The sequence below is a fragment of the Etheostoma spectabile genome, chromosome 14 (assembly GCF_008692095.1).
Source record: "Etheostoma spectabile isolate EspeVRDwgs_2016 chromosome 14, UIUC_Espe_1.0, whole genome shotgun sequence".
Classification (NCBI taxonomy): domain Eukaryota; kingdom Metazoa; phylum Chordata; class Actinopteri; order Perciformes; family Percidae; genus Etheostoma; species Etheostoma spectabile.
In genome coordinates this window covers 2,628,003-2,634,270 of record NC_045746.1, presented here as the reverse complement: position 1 = coordinate 2,634,270, position 6,268 = coordinate 2,628,003, and positions in this window count along the sequence as shown.

Genomic DNA, 6,268 nt, shown 5'->3' with positions numbered 1-6,268 from the left:
GTTGATTTACCCTGAGATGGGAAACTCTTGAGTTTTCGGTCCCATAACAGCTGATTTGAGTTGGTTCAAACCTCAGAGTAGGTTCAGTCAGAGTTAAGCATGTGCACCACCACTATAAAAAGGCTGCCTGAATGGAGCCATGAGACTACGATTCACCATGGTAACAACCACAAACTGGTCGCCGGAAATACTTGTGCGCATACAGTGAGATTGAACATGTTTTTCGTTAAAAAACCAACACAGCGGCTGCTGCAAAAAAGAGAATTTGCGTGGGAGAAAATTGCTGCTTGAGTAAATGCGTAAGTTCCAATTTAGTGTATTAATATCATATTTAATCATAAGTATATTACATTTAGATGCATTGCTGTGGGCAAAAAAGTCCTAGGCCTACTAATCCCCATTCTGAGGCTGAAGCACCATCATCAACAGAATCATAATTCATAATCTTTAGTTTGAAAGGAATTTACACACACCAGGAAACTCTACAAAAACATTTAAAACACGTTTCCGAGCGAGTCACACTTATTGGGACTTTGCAACAGTCGCTTTACTAATATGCTCCACATCACCAATGTTGTAAAGAAAACTGTTGTTTGCAAAAAAAACGTAATGTGACACAAATAATCTGCTAAGAGTATGTCCACAATGGGAGACGTTACTGATATAAAGACAGAGAAAGTTATGTACGTAACTGATAGACTAGGAAGACAAATGATACCAGTCAAATAGGTAGTTATCTAGTCAGGGCCTCAATATCATCTCCTGACATACAGTATGTTGTACTCCCTGCGAAGTAATACAGCTTCTTCATCAACGGGATTGTCGACAAAAGGAAATGCCATCTTCGAGAAAAAAAACATTTGTCTGCCTAACACGGTTAATAAACCAACATGTTCTTGCAGATGACAAACTGTGCTAAAACACGCCTGATTTAGACTGAATGAATGAGGAAATGAAAGAGCACTGTGTCAGAGGGCGGTGACAGGGAAATTCAAGCTTTCTTGAAGAAAACCCCAAGGGGGTTGCAAGAAAGTTTCTGGGGGTCGCCAGATGGTTGGGGATGGTCAGGAGAAAAAAAATGAAATAACATTCTAGACTGGGGAAAAGGTTGAGAAGCAGTGATATAGTGGATCAAAATGCTATTTCTCTCAGACCATGGTGTTGGTATATACTGTATAACAAGGGTTTAACAAAGACAACAAAGATTTAAAAATACTAGGATAAAACTAAATACTATTAATATGTAAATATTTACCAGTTAGCTGGGTCTGGGTTGGTGGGGAGTCCAACAAGGTACAGACACAAACACAAAAACACTAATAAGTATAGTGGAAATGGAACAAATACTTCACAGATATTGCACTTTTGCTTTCATAGTAACTTTGATTAAGAAGCAATATCATAAGAGAAAATGTATTGTAATGTATTTAAAATGGTCAAAACTTATTTTAATTATGGACACAAAATATTGGTGGTTTAAACTTAGTGTGAGGCTTGTGTTGTTTTCCCAAATGGCCATGGGAGGGCAGCACTGATCTAACAAAACTGTAAATGCCAGTGATATCCTTTTTCTGATTTATTGCAGAAAACACAGGTTTTTTTTTTCACCTGGGGCATTGTTTAAGAAGCATAGATGCAAAAATCGGCAATCAATATTTGCCCACGTTGCACCCAAACCAGACTATATGAACACCACTAATCTTATTTCGGCTGCCCTCGAGTGCTCGAAAAGCTTCATGTGCTACAAAGAGCAAGCGGTTAACAATAGAGTCACGAGTTATTTGGCTGGAGACTGCTCAGCTCCGGCGAGATCAGACTGCATTCCTTTTCTGACCTAAATCTTAAAAGGAAGAGAAGTAATTACGGTGGAACAGAAAATTAGGTAGGCAGAGAGATGCAGGGGGCTCATAATGTCCCACTTTACACCAAGTGAAATGTCTCACATTCAACATTGTGTCAGTGTCTTTGCAAGTCAAAGTTGCGAGTATCACTTTGTTTTGTTTTTACCTTATCCATAACTGCTAACTTCACAATTGTCTAGTTAAGTCCCAGTAGACAGCCACAAGTAAACATGAGTCAACCGGAGGGCCCGTTCTTAATCGACTTAATCACTGAACAATAACAGCATTAATGAGTGCAGACTCATGCTCGGCTTATTATAATAGGAGCAGTAAGGATTGTGAGAATGTTTGAGCTTAAGTCAAGCATGAAAAGGATTGTCTGGTGGTATTTTTCTTGGCCGGCTCATCTGGTCAGATCAAGGCAACCTGGGCAAGATGAATTGGGGCTGACTGCTATGGCTGCAGTTTGCACCTTGTGATTGGGCCACAGCACCAGTTGGTCTCACCAAGTTAGGGACAAATCCATAACAGGAGTGGACATTCACTTTGTGTTTGATCCTCTTTTCTCTCTTGCTGAGGTGTTGGGAGAGTTTCTTTTAATCACCATCAAACTTCAATGCAAAATTTTCCCAGGTCCTGGCGTTTCAGAAATCTGTAAGAATAATGTGAATCATGTATCTCTGTTTACAAGGAGCAGCAACAGAATGGTGAAATATTCACAACTTTTACATCACAGTCGATTCAGGAAAAAAAACAAAGCCTTAAATTGTATTAAAATCCTCAACTTTTGTTTATAAGGGTATTAAACAGTTTGATTCAAGTAAAAAAGACTGAATTGAGGCCCATGTATTAATTGAGAATGAAGATGCTATCAGTTATGATAAAAGGCAGTTGTTCCCAACCTTTGTGGTCTGGGCTACCCCCCCAGCCCTTTCAGATGAACTTGCGTACCCCTTCATCAATTCCCAATGCATGCTCTAAATTTATAACAATATTCATTATATAAAACTGTTAATTATTTCATACACTTTAAGCGTAAATATTAAGGGATTGGTTTGGTCAGCAATCATGCTACTAGCCTATAGGCTATTCTAGGCTTGTCCTTGGAGTGAAACTGAATGTTGGACCATTTATCCGTTAATGTTACTTTAAGCCAATACTTTTAGGTAACAATTTCAACCGTTAGCTACAGTAACTATTTCAACTTTGAGCTATTTTAACTGTTTGTCCATTACTCATAGCTAGTCATTTGAACTGTTTAGTGATAAGCTAGTTATTTCTAGAATGTATTCATATCTTTCAGCTAAACTTCTGTGCTCGCTTACTTAGTAGTTTTCACATGGTATTACATCACTGCAACACTAGTGTTCAGGCGTTACAGTTGACTTAATGTTATTTATGTGCGTATCTTACATTTGCAAAAACTTCCCCAAACGAATCCTTCAGGAAAACTGTAATCATACTTTCTACTCTGAACTCTTTCCTAATCTCTTTTTATTTTGGCTTCAGACCCAGAGGGATTTTTTGTAGTTAACAAATAACGCTGGTAGCTTTAAATTCTTTATGTAATTTATTTTACCCTGATTACTAATCCAGCCTCACCCCATAGACTGGAGACTGATCATTTCACCCTGTGGACCTTGAACTATTAGGTCATCTGACCTCTGTATTTTTTTTTTTTTTAAATCAGCCCAGTTATAACAGTTTTCAATACTGATACTTGTTTGTTTCTTAAATATTTTAATAGCTCAGCGTTAGGGTTGTTTTTGCCTGTCCCCTCCACTTCTCTGAATGGTTGTTAGTAAAATGCTGCATACTCCCAGTAAGAGCGTGCTCTGTCACTGCTATAAAAGCACTTTGAGTGGTAATAAGTTACAAAGGATCTTTTGACTGACTATGAATGGGCCACTGAGTGAACTAGTGTAATTTCCTGACTCAGTCACTGAATGTAGTGGTTGACACTTCATGTTGCAGAATGGCAGATTGATTAACACAGGAAAACTGCCTCACGTCAGTTGACATTTTTACAGTGTCTACATGATGTTTGGAGTGTGTTTTTTAGCGGGGGTTCTTGTTCCAGACACAGCACAGTTTTGGCTCTCCAAAGACTATAACCAGACATATCACATTAGCCCATATTAACAATTCAGCCCCCCTCCCCTCCACTTTCCTTTCTTGGTCCCTCTAATGTTTTCCATTTAAAGAAATATGTCAAAGAGGACGAAACATAGTTAAAAGGAGAAGAAAAAAGAGATGAAATAAAGGCAAACAAGAGTGGGGTCTTGGAAAGCCATTAAGAAATGTAAGTAAACGTCCAAGTGCGCAGAGGAAATAAAAGGTTGGTGGGGGTTGGACGCAGCGAGTTTGTACTGTACTATGTGTAGCAAACAATTGCTGATGTGAGTATTTTTAAGTTCACATACATTCCCTGAGTGGCTGTCGAGTCCCGGAGCTCAGCGGGCTCTTTGGGGCGTAAGTGAATGCTTGGAGTGAGGAGTGCAGTGGAAAAACAACAGCGAGGGGAGAGGTGGGCGTTAGGGAAACACAACAGCCGCCTTCCAACACTGAGCCCCTGTAGTCCGCTCTGGGTCATCCCTGACTGTACTTTCACCCTCACTGCCATCAAATCTATGTACACAAGTGTGTGAGCCCTTCTTCATGGTCTGGTTGTATACATTTGTGCATTCAACCACCCGTTCCACAGTCAGAATTTACAGTCTGACCTTGCTCAGCTGTTGTGCGTTGTCACGGGGCCGCCTTTCTCCCAGAGGCCATGTTGGAATATTCTTCCGAGCTCCAAGTGTTGATTACTGGGTGAAACTAACAGTGGAGCAGTGCTTGTACTGTTATAGAAAGTGGGGGTGCATGATTTTGCCTCTGTGAAACTTTAATGTAAATCCCTTAGTGTACGAGCAGGGCTGGCGTGTCTGTCAACACCTCCTTCCTGCGTCGCACCATGGCCTGGTTGTGACTGTTTAGAGGTGGACAGGAGGAGAGGCCTGGAGGAAGAGAGGAGACCAGGCTAACAGAGAGAGAGTTGTAGTGGGAGAAACCCAGTACAGGATGCTGTTGTGTTGATGTTTAGCTAGTAGTACCTCCTTTCATCATTGGGTGGTTAGGCTCCACAAGACTCTACTAATAGTTTACCTTCTTCCCAAATTAGATTACCTCTGTCCTTTATCTTTCATTTACATTTACATTTACATCTACATTAGTATTCTAGGAAAGAAGAAAATAAAGACATTTCCCCTTTGCTTAAAAGACCAGTCCTTATTTTCATCACCGTGTAAATTACAACTCAGTTCATAAGTCAAGAGTTTCATTCATAAATTCAAAGTCAGCAGCTTGTGTGCTTCCCAACCAATCACAATCTAAATATAAGACAATTTTAAGCCTAAATTTCCAAACACTGCTGAAATAAACAAAAAGGTTGTTTATTTCATGCTATACCAGCATCAGAAATTGAGTAGGGTGGATTTAGTGGTTGTCTGGAACCAGAACCAACAATCAATATGGGGCTTAATGTCTGCTTAAATTTTTGTCATTTATATTTTGGTGCTGGGGAAAATAGCCTAATTATTACCCTGCATTTTCATTTTGTGTGGGTAGTAATTTAGAAGCCTGGTACCATGATAGGGGTGACAATTTTTTTAACCTTTACATCATGGATTGTGCCTCTAAAGTTGGTTATTTAAGCGATTGGCGCTCAGGACCTTAGCATATTCTGCTTCCTGCATTTGTAGTTAAGTCTAGCAAGCAGAAAGAATTATTTGATAAATCGATTTGTTTGCTCGTGTCATAAAAATACTTTAATACTGTTAATTATTTGCTTCAAGCAAAAATGGCAAACATTCTGTGATTCCAGCTTTTCAAATGTAACGACTTTCGGCTTTCACCTGTTTTATGTCATGGTTTGTTAAGCATCTTTGGGTTTAAGACTGTTGGCTTGAGGGGAAACTGTGATGGAATTTTTTTTTGACATGTGACAAAAAAAACAACAACATGAAAATGTACTTTCAACACAAGATCTATTTGAAAAATATCAACTTACATTCCCCAGTTTGTATTAATACCTTGCTGTAAGTAGTACAGCTGTCAACAGTTTATAGTCAACGGTGAGTCCATCAGTCATTATGTGTGATGTGTGAAGTAAAGAGTTAAGGATTAGTGATGTTAATTTATGTAATGGGAGTAGGCCCTGGGAATAATGTCTAGATTTGTGACCTCGAGAGACTCCAGCTGCTTTCCCTCACGTCATTCCACAGACCTGCGGCAGCCAGAATGGACAGGAACGCACATGGTTAGCACGAGTGACCTGCCTCTGCTGTTGATGTGGAAAACTGTAAAACCTTTACAATGTTGCATGTCTATGATAGATGACCAGTTTCTCTGTTTGATGGAGGCAATACAGTGTCTTTTTTTTTTTT